General features: G+C 51.4%; 2 long non-coding RNA genes across 4 annotated transcripts in view; one reads left to right on the top strand and one right to left on the bottom strand.

Moving 5' to 3' along the window:
* LOC138846446 (uncharacterized) overlaps positions 1-15,344 on the top strand; it is a 66,702-nt gene that overhangs the window by 2,171 nt on the left and 49,187 nt on the right. Inside the window, exon 2 of one of the 3 annotated variants that reach the window (XR_016224532.1) lies at positions 13,825-13,890. The exons of 1 other annotated variant lie outside the window; for it this stretch is intronic. This is a non-coding gene — a long non-coding RNA (uncharacterized LOC138846446). Of the gene's footprint in view, positions 1-4,238; positions 13,891-15,344 lie in introns of those variants that run through there. One more of the 3 variants, XR_016224529.1, reaches the window with a different exon arrangement.
* LOC149120792 (uncharacterized) overlaps positions 7,412-15,344 on the bottom strand; it is a 34,672-nt gene continuing 26,739 nt past the window's right edge. Inside the window, exon 2 of the long non-coding RNA XR_016224536.1 lies at positions 7,412-15,344. This exon is cut by the window's right edge and continues 19,521 nt beyond it. This is a non-coding gene — a long non-coding RNA (uncharacterized LOC149120792).

Genomic DNA, 15,344 nt, shown 5'->3' with positions numbered 1-15,344 from the left:
CCACCTGGGTGCAGGGGCCCAAGGACTTGGGCCACCTTCTACTGCTTTCCCAGGCCATAGCAGAGAGCTGGATCGGAAGTGGAGCAGCCGGGACTTGAACCAGTGCCCAAATGAGATGCCAGTGCTGCAGGCCGGGGCTTTAACCTGCTGTGCCACAGCACCAGCCCTTGGAGCTGCCTTTTGATCTGTTCTCTACTGATGCCCAGAATCCTCCTCAGAGCCTCGCAGTGAGGCCAGGGCGCACGCCATAGAATCCCCACCACCCATCTCTGGCTGGGAAAGGGTGGCTGAGCTGAGCCACATTTTGGTGGAACTTGTCCCAGAACTGGAGAAGACTGACTCATGGCCATAGCTGGCAGAGGTGCCGGCCCACACATCAGCAAACAGCAAAAACAACCACTCACATGGCGGAAAAGTCCCAGCCGTCCTGAGGGTCATAATTAGCTGGTTTCCCACTCAGGGCTGGGCTCATGGTGTCATTGCTGTTGTCACTTTTTTATTACCAGTGTCTCCTGCTTTCTGGCTTTTCCTGAGGACAGGAAAGAGAGAGAGGGCAGGGGGTGCCGTGAGTGCCCCTTAAGCCAAAGGCCTTGCACTCCGGGCGCTCCCACCCTGCGCCCCCAGTGTCCCCATTCTGGGCTCTGCTTTCCCGACCTGTGGGAAGGGAGTTTAGGGGAAGCGACGGCCACATCTCGTCCAGGGATGACCTCTGGGTTTTTGAGAGGCTGCTGTGGGCAGGCAGAGGTCTGGGTGACCCCAGTGCTGGGAGCAGCGTGGACCTGGGCCACGAGGGTGGGAGTGGAGAGGGATGAGTGGCCCTGCTGGCCTCCTCTCCTCACAGTTCCCCCTTGATGAGGACATGGCCAGAGCTTGCTGTGCTGCGGGAGGACAGGGTCCACGTGGGCAGGGTCTTACAGAATCTTTGTAACAACAGGGCTGGATCGGCGCCATCCCCATGGGGTGCCACAGGTGGCAAGGAGCTGGGTGAGGGGCGCTGTCTTGCCCCTTCTCCCTTCACGGACTGCCCAGTCCACCGTGGGGGTCATGTGAGGACCAAGCTCAGCAGCAGCAGGGGACACAGCGTTAACGCTGGCCATTGGGTCTCCCCAGGGAGGGGACTGGCGTTGGCACATTGGCACTGGACTTGATGCCAGGAGACTATTGGTAGAGGCAAAGACCCTGGTGCCAAGGGGGCTCTGGGTGTGGGCTCGGGGCAGGGGGTGCCGGTCGGGAGGGCGTCAGGACGCGGTACCATGTTGTAGCTCCACCCCAAGAGGGGCCCCTGGTGGGCCCAGGGCAGATGCTGGGGTCAGGCTCCTCAGGTTGCATCCTGCCCCAAGGCCCCTAACTTTGGACGAGTGGTGTTGGGTGAGGTTGGCACTCCCCAGCCTGGCATCCTGTTCAATGTGTTCTGAGATCTGTGGGGAGGGCACAGGGGGCAGGGCACAAAGCAGGAAGAGGAAAGCTGTTGATTCTGGAGGGAGAAGAGGTGGGGAAGGCGGATTAGCGCGCGCAGGTATCAGTCCCCTAATCCTGGTCAGCAGCCTGCACCTGTGCTGGCTCCCAGCCTGGGTGCCTCCTTTTTCCCCTGGAGCCTCAGAAAGCAGGGAGGGGGGGACCCTGGGGAGTCTGTTTCTTAATGAAGTTGGCACCAGGAAGGGAACCGAGTGTTCAAATAGGCTGCTGGGAGCCGGCCAGGGAGGGGGCGGAGGTCTGGACGGGAGAACTTGGGGACAGTGAGGTCAAGAGGGTTTGGCCTTGTTGATGAGCTCAGTGCCTGCAGTCACATGGGAGGGACAGGTGCCGGTCTGCAGGTGACTGAGGGACCGGCTGCTGGTATGGGGGACCCAGGAAATCCTTTCCCCTCCTGGGGCCTCAGTTTCCCCTTCTGGATGAATGGGTAAGAGCAAGGTTCCCTGTTGCGACTCTGAGTAAGCCACTTCCCATCCTAATGACAGAGTGTTCCAGGGGCTTCGGAGAGGAGCGCGTGGGCGGATGGGTGTGAGTGCTGTGCAGTTTGTTAGACACTGGCGGCCTGGAGGAGAAAGGGGATGAGGTGGGCGCTTCCCAGAGCGCCCTTCTGGCTTTTGCATTCTCCGCCCTCCAGGCGAGGGGGAAGGGAGAGGGGCTTGCAGGAACGTCTCTCCCCACACCTCCCTCGGCACCGCCAAGCCCTCCAGAGCTCTAGGCAGGCGCTGAGCAGTGATCGTCTGGGCTTGGAGGTTGACGCTGGATCAGGCACCACCTAGGAGGGTCCGTCAGTGCTGGGCCCTCAGGCTACTCTGAAGGAGCCTGGGACATGGGACTTCCTCCTCGCCTCTGTCCACCGTGGCGAGTCAGCCCTGCTGCTCCAGCTCCCGCGTGCTCCTGGAGCTTGTGTGTGTGCTGTCTTCTCCCAGGTGCCCCTGCCGCATTCCTCCTTATCTGTGCATCTGTCTGTGTGGGCTCTCCCAGGTGCGTGCATGGCGTGTCCATGTGTATGTTTCGGTGTGTCCACGTTGGCAGGTGAATTTGCTTATGCACTAGTCTTCCCGGGGTGTGTGCTTGAACATAAGTGGTCTCCAGGCCTGTTTGTGTCCACCGGTGCCCATCGGAGTGCACATGTCCATGGTGGTGTCCCTGAATTCCTGCCAGTCTCTGCAGCTGTCTGTCTGTCCAAGTGGGTAGCATGAGGACACACGTGCTTTGGGATTTGCCTGTCGGGGACCTGTCTCTGGCATACGTCTCCGTGTCCAGCCTGAGGAGTAGCTGCACCCTCCCATCTGTGTGTTCACATGAGCCCGTGGGTGTTGTGTGTGTGTGTGTGTGTGTGTGTGCCCTGTTGTGTGCATGTGAGCGTCTGAGACCTGCCTGTGCCTGTTCAGATTCAAGCCCGGCCTGGCCCAGCTCCATCTCTCATCTTAGAAAAGCACACAGTTCCCTCTGTGTTTCAGAAGTTGACTTCCCTCAAGGTCACACTGAATGGAAAAGGCCTCCAGGGGACAGGTGTGTCCTCAGGTTGGACACATGGGAATATCCTCTCTCCCACGGTATCGCTCCCAGCCTCTTAGTGTATAATCGACACGGCCAACAGCGCCAGTGGAGCAGTGCTGAGAGCGCCCGTGCAGGCCAGCCCTGTGCCGGGTGACACAGAGGTGACACCGAGCACCCACTCCCGGGGGAGGCGGGTTCATCTGCAGACAGGGACACCAGGGGGACAGTGCTGAGGTGGGGTGGCCCCAGCTGAGCGGCCGGGCCTGCCGTGGGGAAGGGCAGGTGCTGCAGGAATCCAGGACTGGCTCCTGACTGGGCTTCTGGGGTGCAGGGGAGGCCACTAGAGGGCAAGGCAGGGGTGCTCTCCGGAGAGGTGGGGTTCAGAGCTGGAGTTCCAGGTGGGGTGGGGGGAGCAGCCTGCACAGACTGCTGGGACTGTGTTCAGCCAGCTGTCACTGATTTGGGGACCCATGGCAGAACAGACTTAGGGTAGCAGATGTGAGGTCTGGTTTGGACAGGTTAGAGAAGCAGGCCTGGTCACTGTTTTTTGGGATTTCTTAGTCTAGTGGGAGAGCACACCCAGATAAACTAAAGCCTCCAATGGTACCATTACTATTTTAAAAATTTTGGGAGGGCCTGCTCTGTGGCATAGAGGGTAAGGCCGCCACCTGCAGTGCTGGCATCCCATGTGGGTCCCAGTTCAAGTCCTGGCTACTCCACTTCCAATCCCGCTCTCTGCTGTGGCCTGGGAAAGCAGTAGAATATGGCCCAGTGCTTGGGGCCCTGCACCCACGTGGGAGACCCGGAAGAAGCTCCTGGCTCCTGCCTTCGGATCAGCTCAGCTCCAGCCATTACAGCCATCTGGGGAGTGAACCAGCGGATGGCAGATAGCTCTCTCTCTTGCTCCCCTCTCCTCTCTCCTCTCTCTCTGCCTCTCTTTCCCTCTAATTCTGACTTTCAAATAAATAAATACTCTTTAAAAACGGGCTGAAATTAATATCACCTAGAACGGCTTTAGAGCGCGCAGTTCAGGCACTTTAGGCACGCAGTGCTGCGCATCCACCGCCTCGGACATCTGATTCCCAAACTCCTCCAGCCGGGCTCTCAGGGCGCCCCTGTGCGCAGGGCACACCCGCCCACCGCCCACCGCTCCTGGAGCTCTTCTCTCCCCGTGAGCAGCTTTCTGGGCGCCTGTTCTGCACCAGTCACTGTGGCAGCGGGGGTGGGGGTGGGGGGTGGGGAGGGCTGCTGTCTCCCTGTGCAAGGGAGGTAGGGGGGCCGGCAGGCTGGAGGAGCTTGGCTGGGGTCCCACGGCCAGCGAGGGGGCAGCGCCCACCCGGCTCCTCACCTGCACGGGCGCTCCTGCTTGCACCACCGCTCTGGGGTTCCGCGCACGCCCCGGCGGGACTCTGTCTCAGGACACTGTCACAACAAAGCTCTGTAAAGTCAACGAGACGGAGACTGCAGCCCCCACGAGAAACCGCGGCCATGGCCTTCGCTCCTGGCTGCCCCCTCGCCGCCTGGCAGCTCCCGCGTGGCGGTGGCCGTGGCTGTCTGTGCTTTGGCGTCAGCGCGCACAATGAGGCGGGGTTCGTCTCCGTCCTGCAGGTTTAGGAAATGTTAGGACCACGCCCCGCTGGTCCAGTCCCGTGGGACAGCGCTGATTCCCAGTGACCGGAAGCTTGGTCCACTTATTATTATTATTGTTATTATTATTATTTCCGTCAGAATTGTGCAAGCTGAGCTGGTTCGATCTCTGTGGTGTTTCTCTTGTTTGAATTAGGACAGAGACAAAATTCATTTCTTCTTTCTTTGCAAATTTCTGTGGGTTGTCTGCTGCTGTGTGGGTTATGTCTTTAACATCATCTCGTTCTTTTTTATTTTAAAGATTTATTTATTTGAAAGGCGGAGTAATCGGCCCGGTGCTGTGGCACAGTGGGTAAAGCTGCTGCCTGCAGTTCTGGCATCCCATATGGACGCTGGTTCAAGTCCTGGCTGTTCCACTTCCAATCCGGCTCTCTGCAGTGGCCTGGGAAAGCAGTGGAAGATGGCCCAGGTGCTTGGGTCTTTGCACCCATGTGGGAAAGCTGGAGGAAGCTCCTGGCTCCTGGCTTCAGATTGGCTCAGCTCTGGCCGTTGTGGCCATTTGAGGAGTGAACCAGCGGATGGAAGACTTTTCTCTGTGTCTGCCTCTGCCTCTCTGTAACTCTGCCTTTCAAATAAATAAATCTTTTTTTTTTTTCTTAAACAGAAGAGTTACAATGGGGTGGGGGAGAGAGGGAGGGAGAGAGGAGAGAGATCTTCCATCCACTGGTTTACTCCCCAAATGGCCACAATGGCCAGGGTTGGGCCAGGCTGAAGCCAGGAGTCTGGAACTATCTGGGGCTCCCTCATGGGTGTCAGAGGCTCATGGACTTGGTCCATCTTCCCCGTTTCCCCCGCTGCATTAGCATGGAGCTGCATTGGAAGCAGAGCAGCCGGGACTCACGCTAGCACCCTGATAGTAATCCATGCACCACAACATAGCATCTGTGTTTTGCTTTTGTGAAATGGCTTTTGGTCTGAAGGCAGGCTCTGGGCTGTGCCAGAGAGAAACTTGCAGGGCAGGTGACTGCTGCAGCACTTGCTGGCGGTGGTGGTGGCATCTAAAGGACAGAGCCAGAGAGGAGTCCTGCATTCCATGTGTAAGCCCTGTCCCAAGTTGTGACAGATTGTGGGATTGTTTATGCATTAGAAACCCCAAGGTCCTTAGCTAAAGCTCACAGGACTGAATTGAAATCTCAGAGCTCGGGGAACTTAGCCAAGGTAACTGACTTTGAAAAGAAATACATCAGTATTTTCAACAGAACTTAAGAGAACCCAGAGTCTTTACCACGTGTCACCTGTCATAACCAGGGTCACATCCAAGATTAGTTGGCATAGGAGATACAGGAGAATGTGACCCATACCCAGAATAGACCACTGATGGAGGCCCATCCTGGGATGACCTTCAAGTTGGAATTTAGGGTGTAAGATTTTTAAAAAATATTTACTTATTTATTTGAAAGATAGATTTACAGAGAGGCAGAAACAGAGAGAGAGAGAGAGAGAGAGAGAGGGAAGGGGAGAGAGAGAGAGAGAGAGAGAGAGAGAGAGAGGTTTTTAATCCATTGGCTTACTCCCCAAATAGCCACAACAGCCAGAGCTGCACTAATCCAAAGCCAGGAGCTTCCTCCGGGTCTCCCACGTGGGTGCAGGGGCCCAAGGACTTGGGCCATCTTCTACTGCTTCCCCAGGCCACATCAGAGAGCTGGATCAGATGAGGAGCAGCTGAGACTTGAACTGGTGCCCATAGGGGATGCTGGCACTGCAGGTGGTGGCTTTACCTGCTACGCCACAGTACTGGCCATGTGATAAGATTTTTTAAAAATTGTATTTTTACTTAAATGAAAGAGAGAGAGAGAGAGAGAGAGAGAGAGAGAGAGAGAGAGAGAGAGAATCTTCCATTGTTTCACTTCCCAAATGCCTGCAACAACCAGGACTGGGCCAGGCTGAATCCAGGAGCCAGAACTCCACCAGGTCTCCCACGTGGGTGGCAGGGACTCAAGCACTGATGCCATCACCCGCTACTTCTCAGGTTGCACGTTAGCAGGAAGCTGGAACTGGAAGCAGAGCTGGAACTGAAAACCAGGCGCTCCCGTGTGAGCTGCAGGTGGCCCAAGCAGCCTCTTAGCCGCTGCGCCCATGTCTGCCTGAGAAGGTTTTGAAATCAGCCATTGTATTTAGGGTCAAGGATGTAGAAGTGGTGCTGAGGAGCACAAGGATTTGATCCTTGACCCTACCTCCTGACCCTGCAGCTCGCTGGAGGTGGCAGAATGAGCAGGCCTCTTCGGAGAGGATGTTAGGGAAAGCCATGCTCCTGTGAGAACAATTTTAAGCAATGTTGGGAAATGGAGAGCAAGTTTGCACAAGCAGTGGATCTATTAAACAAATATTAAGGGATCATCTGCCCGTGCCAAGCGCTATCTATCTGCTGGGGATATAGTCCTCAACAAAGCGGTCCAAACTCCGATCCCTCTGAACAGTGTCCAGGAATTTAGATGAAAGAGTATTCTGCAAGAACATACTTTGGGAAGCAGGCACAGAAACAGAGGGCCTTGCTGGTTCACTCTTAAGGCTCATCATGACAGCATGGGCTTTCTGCAGTATCTCCTTCAAGAATTTCCAGGGCCAGCTGTGTAGCATAGTGAGCTAAGCAGATACCATGACACCAGCATCTCCTATGGGCGCAAGTTCGTGCTCTGGATGCACCACTTCCAATCCAGCCCCCTGCTGATGGCCTGAGAAAAGCAGGGGAGGACGGCCCAGCCGTTTGGGCCACTGCCACCCACGTGAGAGATCTGAATGAAGCTCCTGGCTTTGACCTGGCCATTGGGGCCATCTGGGGAATGAACGAGGGGCTGGGAAATCTCCCTCTCTCTCTGTCCCTCTCTTTCTGTGACTCTGATTTTCAAATAAATCTTTTTTAAAAAAATTTTTGGCCAGTGCTGCGGCTTACTAGGCCAATCCTCCGCCTGTGGCGCCGGCACACCGGGTTCTAGTCCTGGTCGGGGTGCCGGATTCTGTCCCGGTTGCTCCTCTTCCAGTCCAGCTCTCTGCTGTGGCCCGGGAGAGCAGTGGAGGATGGCCCAAGTCCTTGGGCCCTGCACCTACTTGGGAGACCAGGAGAAGTACCTGGCTCCTGGCTTCGGATCAGTGTGGTACACTGGCCGCAGCGCGCCGGTTGCAGCAGCCATTAGAGAGGGTGAACCAATGGTAAAGGAAGACCTTTCTCTCTCTCTCTCTCTCTCTCTCTCACTGTCCACTCTGCCTGTCTAAAAAAAAAAAAAAAAAAGAAAAAAGAAAAGAAAAGAAAAGAAAAAAAGAAATTTTCAGGCTCTACCTCTTATCCAGTCCCAAAGCCACTTCTACATTTTAGGTATCTGTTATTACAACACCCCACTCCCAGGCCACCCTGGTACCAACCCACAACTGCCAGGGCTGGGCCAGGCTAAAGTCAGGGTCCTGGAACTCAATTAAGGTTTCCATGGTAGATGGCAGGGACCCCAGTATTGAGCCATCACCTGTTGCCTCCCAGGGTGCACATTAGTAGGAAGCTGGATTGGAAGTTGAGACAGGACATGAACCCAGGCGCTCCTCTATGGGATATGAGTGTCGGGATATGACAGAAGGCACCCGCAGAAGGCACCCAGTTAGGAGAAACACACTTGGGTATTTGGTGGGAAAAATCTAAGCAGCAAAATGTTTGGGGTGCTGTATGCTTTTCCTAACTTAATGGTAAAAAAAAAAAAAAAAAAAAAAAAAAAAAAAAAAAAAAAGAGGAACCAGGTAAAGATGGAATTCATAATCAAAAGGGAAGTGGAACATTAACATTTGGAAGACTCTCCATCTTGGAGAGAACACCAGGGGTGTGGCCAAGCAGCCATTTGCTAGAGATTAGTGGGGCTGGAAAGAACTCAGGTGTTGTTCGACAAGACGGGGGGTGCGGGGTGACCCCAGGGGCATTGCAGAGAACTTCAAGGCTGCCAGGCCTGTCACAGGCCCAGGGCACCAGGCCCTGAAAGAGAAGGATTTCCAGTGAGGGGAGCAGGGCGCTTGTGGGATCTTGGCTCTTACTGCTCAGGGCCACCCCGTGTCTCTCCAGGGCACTCTCTCAGGTGGGGCTGCACATGGCTTGGGCTGCTGTTGTGGAGGGTGCACGCGGTGAGCCACGGCAGCCTCCTTGCTGTCCTGGTCCTGCAGCTGTGCAGGGTGCATGACCATGGAGGTGCGGCTGCCTCCCCCTAGGGGTCAAAGGATGCTTCTGGAAACCACAGGGCCCAGGTAGAGACCAGTCTCGGGGGTGGGGACTCCCAACCACGTCACCGTTTTACACTCGCCCCATCGGCAAACTCTAAACATGTGATTAGCAGCGGGCAGAGAGGGCATGAGGCAGTGGAGACTGACAATGCCGTGATCTTGTTGGGACAGTCTGGCTTTGCTCTGCAAACCTGACTCAGGTGGTCCTGTCTAAATCCGTGAGCCCCAAAGACACTCTTGAAGAAAGGTGCGAAAGAACCCGAGGTGTCCATTGACGGTAGAATGCATCAGTAGACAGTGGTGTTTTCATAACGTGAATCCACTCACATGACAGTCATCCATGAATGAAACAAATACGGCCACACATGTCTTTTTTTTTTTTTTTTTTAATATGTGACAAGTAGAGTTATAGACAGAGAAAGAGACAGAGAGAAAGGTCTTCCTTCCGTTGGTTCACCCCCCAAGTGGCCTCTACGGCTGGCGTGCTGCACCAATCTGAAGCCAGGAGCCAGGTGCTTCTCCTGGTCTCCCATGCGGGTGCAGGGGCCCAAGCACCTGGGCCATCCTCCACTGCCTTCCCGGGCCACAGCAGAGAGCTGGACTGGAAGAGGAGCAACTGGGACTAGAACCTGGTGCCCATATGGGATGCCAGCACTGCAGGTGGAGGATTAAGCAAGTGAGCCACAGTGCCAGCCTGGTGGTGATTCCTTTTATATAAATTTTTTTAAGATTTATTTATTTTACTAGAAAGTCAGAATTACAGAAGCAGAGGCAGAGAGAGAGGTCTTCCATTCGCTGGTTCACTCCCCAAATGGCCGCAACAGCCAGAGCTGGGCTGATCCAAAGCCAGGACCCAGGAGCTTCTTCCAGGTCTCCCATGCTGGTGCAGGGGCCCAAGGACTTGTACCATCTTCTTTTGCTTTCCCAGGCCAAAGCAGAGAGCTGGATAGGAAGAGGAGCAGTTGGGACTCAAACTGGTGCCCATATGGGATGCCAGCGCTGCAGGCTGAGGCTTTAACCCATTGCGCCACAGTGTCAGCCCCTAAAGATTTTATTTATTTATTTGAGAAGTAGAGTTATAGACAGAGAGAGGGAGAGACAGAGAGAAAGGTCTTCCATCTGCTGGTTCACTACCCAAATGGCCACAACGGCCGGAGCTGAGCTGATCTGAAGCTGGAAGCCAAGAACTTCTTCCAGTTCTCCCACATGGGTACAGGGGCCCAAGTACTTGGACCATCTTCCATTGCTTTCCCAGGCCATAAGCAGAGAGCTGGATGGGAGGAGGAGCAGCTGGGACTCGAACTGGTGCCCATATGGGATGCTGGCACCACAGGCAGACACTTAGCCTACCAAGCCATAGTGCCGGCCCCAGAGTTCATGCATGTTTTACACACTCATCCATGAGTCAGCTACATGTAGTGGGCTGAATGGTGGCCCTAAGGATATGCTTTTACTCATTTCCAGAGCCTGTAGAAGTTAGTGTGTTTGGAGAAAGAGTCTTTGTAGTGTAATTAGGTTAAGGATTTTTAGATGGGATTGTAGGGAAAAAGGTATTTATATACTTTTCCCATCTTAGGCTTTTCACTGAGGCCCCTATAACCAAACACAGATTTTAAAAAAGTTAAAATATTTATGTGCTTCATTGAGAGGCAGAGTTACAGAGAGGGAGAGATCTTCCATCCACTGGTTCATTCCCCAGATGGCTGCAATAGCCAGGGCTGGGTTGAGTGGAAGGCAGGAGCTCCATCCAGGTCTCCCACGTGGGTGCAGGGGCCAAGCACTTGGGCCATCCTCTGCTGCTTTCCCAGGTGCATCAGCAGGGAGCTGGATTGGAAGTGGAGTCACTGAGACTTGAACTGGCATCCACATGAGAGGTCACAGGTCGTGGTTGAACCCTCTGCACAATGCAGGCCCCCAAAAACAGATTAACAAGGGAAAGAATACGCATTTATCAAATGCAAGCCGCAAGTGACCCGAAAGGCTTCAGTAATGATGACGCAGAGAAATGGCGAGGAAGGAGCAGAGTCCAGGACAGCGGACTGTAATGGCGATGCACGGGGCAGCTCGGCAGGCCCTGTCTGCTCAGATCCCTGGCCTTTGTCTCCTTGGCTCCTCTCCGCTGGGTTAATAATCAAGGACCAGGCCATAGGTGTGTTTGGAATTGCCTCCCACAAGGTTTTGTATAAAGTCCCTTGATTTACAAAGTACACTAAGGGACATACTAGAGCCCTGGAGACAACAACATTCAGAGGCAGATCTTTATCAATATATGGATGATATATATATTGGGTTCGATCATTCTCCAAAACACCACAAACTGATAGTAGAAAAACTCAGAAAAATGCTTTTAGAAAAGGGATTTGAGACCCTGAATGAGAAATTACAAGAACAATATCCCTGTTCATGGATGGGGTACTTGTTGCACCCGAATAAGTGGACATTGCAAAAACTAGAGTTGCCAGAACTTCCAGAGAAGCCCACCCTAAATGAACTACAAAAGATAGTAGGACTCCTTAATTGGATGTCCCAAGCTGTTCCTGGAATTAAGACAAAACCTTTTACTCTTATGATGAAGGGAAACCGAGAGTTAAATGGTATCAGGGAATGGACCCCCGAAGCAAGACAGGAGTTACAGACTATAAGGAGGCTATTACAAGAACACAAACCTTTAAGCTACTGGGACCCCAGCAAGGAAGTTTACTGTACAGTTATGATGGGAGGTAGCACCATAAATTATAAAGTGCACCAAGGATCTGATATCCTTTGGGTAGGTAGACAGGAATTTCCAAAGGTATTAGCAGCATCTCCTCTAACTAGAGCCCTAAAATGTCTACATAAAATCAGACAAGAATGTATTATATAAACAGGGCAAGAACCTATATATAGGTTACCTATCAAAAAAAGAGGATTTAGATGTTATGATTCAGGAAGACCCCTACTTGCATTGGGTACCGCAGATTGAATGTATCCATGTGTCTGTAATGCTTAGAAGAGCACTAAGCAGTCTTCAAGGTCATCCCATGCCAGGACCTACTTACTATGTTGATGGAGGAAGCAAACAGGGGCAAGGAAAATATGGCTTTTGGAAATCAGATGGAGTTAAACTAGTTAAGGAGGGTGAGGGAAGTAATCAAGAATTAGAAAAAAGAGCCATGCTACTAGCCCTTCTAGAAGGACCCCCAATAATGAATATAGTTACAGATTCCCAATATGTATATACATTAATTGAGGCCAGACCCCTACCTGTAAATATTGAAGAACCCTTGCCTAGAACTATACTAGAAGCTATAGAGAGTAAAGAAGAAATTTATGGCTGGCGCGGCGGCTCAATAGGCTAATCCTCCGCCTTGCAGTGCTGGCACACCAGGTTCTAGTCCCGGTTGCTCCTCTTCCAGTCCAGCTCTCTGCTGTGGTCCGGGAAGGCAGTGGAGGATGGCCCAAGTGCTTGGGCCCTGCACCCACATGGGAGACCAGGAGAAGCACCTGGCTCCTGGCTTCAGATAAGCGCAGTGCGCTGGCCGGAGAGGCCACTGGGGGTGAACCAGCAGAAAAGGAAGACCTTTCTCTCTGTCTCTCTCTCTCACTGTCCACTCTGCCTGTCAAAAAAAAAAAAAAAAAGAAATTTATATCCAATGGGTGCCTGGACATAAGGGAATCCCAGGCAATGAAAATATTGACAAATTAGTTTCACAAATAAATACAACTCAAATAAACCTGGTAGTACAAGGTGGTCACATTAAGGAAAAAGAACCAGAACAGATTGGATCCTCCATAAATGCCCCAAGAGATCTAGTACTTATGCCAAAGGTAATAGAGACCCTTAACCTACAAACATGAATTATCATAATCCCAGGACAGTGGGGGTGGATAACAGAAACACCAGAGATGACTGAGGCCAAAGTAAAAGTAGTTGGAGGTTTCATCAGCCCAGGAGATCAAAATCCTTTAAAGATAAGATTGGTCAACCTATCCCAAAAAATAGTATATGTAAAAACAGGACAACTAGTAGCTCAGTTAATTTTAATGCCTTTCCTCCATGACACAAGTAAGGCACCAAACATCTTTTTTCTAGAACATATTGAGACAGCCACGGATGATCATGCTAAATGGCATAGTGATGTGTCATACTTGAGATAACAATTCAGCTTACCAAAAATTGTAGCAGAACAAATAATAAAGAACTGCCCCAAGTGTATGCATAAAGGAGGAACTACTCCTCATATTAGTAGATCAGGGCCAGGACAGTGGCAAATGGATGTGACCCACTATGAGGCCCGGCTAATTCTGGTAGCCATTTCTCAATGGCCTCATCTACTGGCCTTCTATGGGCTAAGCTAATTCCTAAGGAAACTGCTCAGGAAACAGTATGGGGAATATTAGAGCTACAGAACCTATTTCATATCCAAGCATTCCATACAGATAATGGCCCTAACTTCACAGCGGAAAAGGTCACGGGATTGTGCCAATATTTAAATATTGATCATACCACAGGCACACCCTATGATCCACAGTCACAGGGATTGGTTGAGAGAGCTAATCAATCCTTAAGACAAGAAATGGATAAATTTGCCGATGTGGTTCAAACCATTGAAGCACGGCTACAATTGGCTCTTATCGCCCTTAATCAAAAGAAAAGGGGAGGAATAGGGGGCTATACTCCTACTGAAAGATATATCCATCAGAGATGGCAAGAATTAGAGCAAGCGCTCCAACTCCAGAAATTTAAAGACAAAAAACTCCTTTGCTTTTATAGATTATCCAACAGTAAAGACTGGAAAGGGCCCACTACCATCCTTTGGAAAGGAGAAGGAGCAGTAGTGATCGACACACCTGAAAAGGGGATTATTAGCTTGCCCCAAAGACATGTTAGGATGGCTCCAGCCCCAGGACCTCAGGATTTGGGAATTTCCAATTAGGCACTAATGGAATATCAATTGCAATTATCCTGTCAAAAGAACTCATGTGTTTGTAAGGTGCTTTTTCACAGAAAGAATTAGGGATTTCATATTCCAGAGCTAGGACTAAAGAACTCCAGAAATGGCAACAGCAGCAGCAAACGGAGATGGGACCCAGATAAAGGTAAGCTAATTGAAGGTAAGCAGATGTTTAAATGATTTAAAATATTAGGCAACTAAATGAGATTGTGGGAAAGATTTGAACTACTTATGCTCAGAGCTTATGGATGGATAATGATAATTACCATCTTAATTATATTGCCAAGGATAAAAACAGAAGAACAAGTGTTAGGCCTAGTAGAAAACCCACCAGCCTATACATACCCTGATATTAATAATGTGCTCTTTTATTTGTAAAAATGGCTCAGAGCATAGATATATTAGATGCAGACCTCCAAGTAACAATCAGTCAACACATTGTTTTTGGCAGGCAGGATATGAAATGTTTCACAAACATTTTGTAAAAACTCCAGTAAGGGAAGACCCAGGAAGTTGGACAGGCAGGACAGAAGGGGAGGTATTGTATGCTAGATGCACACACCCATTAGATTCTAAAAAGGAGCTCAGTTGCTATATAAGAGACCTGGAATGGGAAGAGAGAATGATAACATTCTTGGCTCCATATATGGTGGTAAAGGCAACTCCCTTCACATATGTATCAGTAAATATGTCTGATTTGACGATACCAATAAAACCGATGCTCAAAAAAAGAGACTTTGGAGTAACAGCAGCTATTGTCGCTACAGCAGTGTCAGCAGCCATGGTAGCTGGCGCTGTGACTGGAGCACTGGCTCTAAGCACTACCCAACTACAGGGAGATGCTTTGGAGTCCCTCCTGAAGGTAATTCAAGAGCAGCGGGCTCACTAGGTGACCAGTCAGCCCACCAGAAACAGAAGAAGAAAGAAGAAAGAAGAAGAAGAAGAAGAAGAAGAAGAAGAAGAAGAAGAAGAAGCAGCAGCAGCAGAAGCAGAAGCAGAAGCAGAAGCAAGAAGAAGAAGAAGAAGAAGAAGAAGAAGAAGATCCAAGAAGAAGAAGAAGAAGAAGATCCTGAATCTGGAAATCAATCCAGGATATGCTCAAGAATGTTCATCCCCTGGGCCCAGCGGCTCAACGGGCTTTGCAGGGCTATGAGCACATTTAAAGAAAAGAAAAGGGAGGACTGTTAGGGAACCATTCATGGAGAAAGTAACTGTAGTGCCATTTGAAACAAAGTAACTGTAGCGCCCTTTGAAAGAAAGTAACTGTGCAGTAGCGCAGCTTGAAAGAAAAGTAGAAAGGTAACCACGCTAGCCGGTAAGATTTCAAAAGGGATGGCCTAACTAGACGGCCTAACCACAAACTGTCATTGCCATGACTATGGGACCCTGGGAGGTCGGGAATATGGGCAGGGCTAGCCTCTAGAAACTGTATATAAGGGGACCCTCAGACGCTGTAAACCAGAGGTTGCTCAGCCTCTCTCCCCGGTCCGTAGTGCCTTGTGCCCACGGGGAGAAGCTCCTGGTCTGTAGCGGCTAGTGCCTGCAGGAGTAGGCTTGAGCGATCTCTCCTCCTAGTCGCCTAGAGCATCAATAAAGTGT

The sequence above is a fragment of the Oryctolagus cuniculus genome, chromosome 18, assembly GCF_051225735.1.
Source record: "Oryctolagus cuniculus isolate XC-2025 breed Fujian yellow rabbit chromosome 18, ASM5122573v1, whole genome shotgun sequence".
Taxonomy (NCBI): Eukaryota; Metazoa; Chordata; class Mammalia; order Lagomorpha; family Leporidae; genus Oryctolagus; species Oryctolagus cuniculus.
The sequence above is the reverse complement of the archived record's forward strand: the minus strand, read 5'-3'. Positions and strand labels throughout refer to the sequence as shown.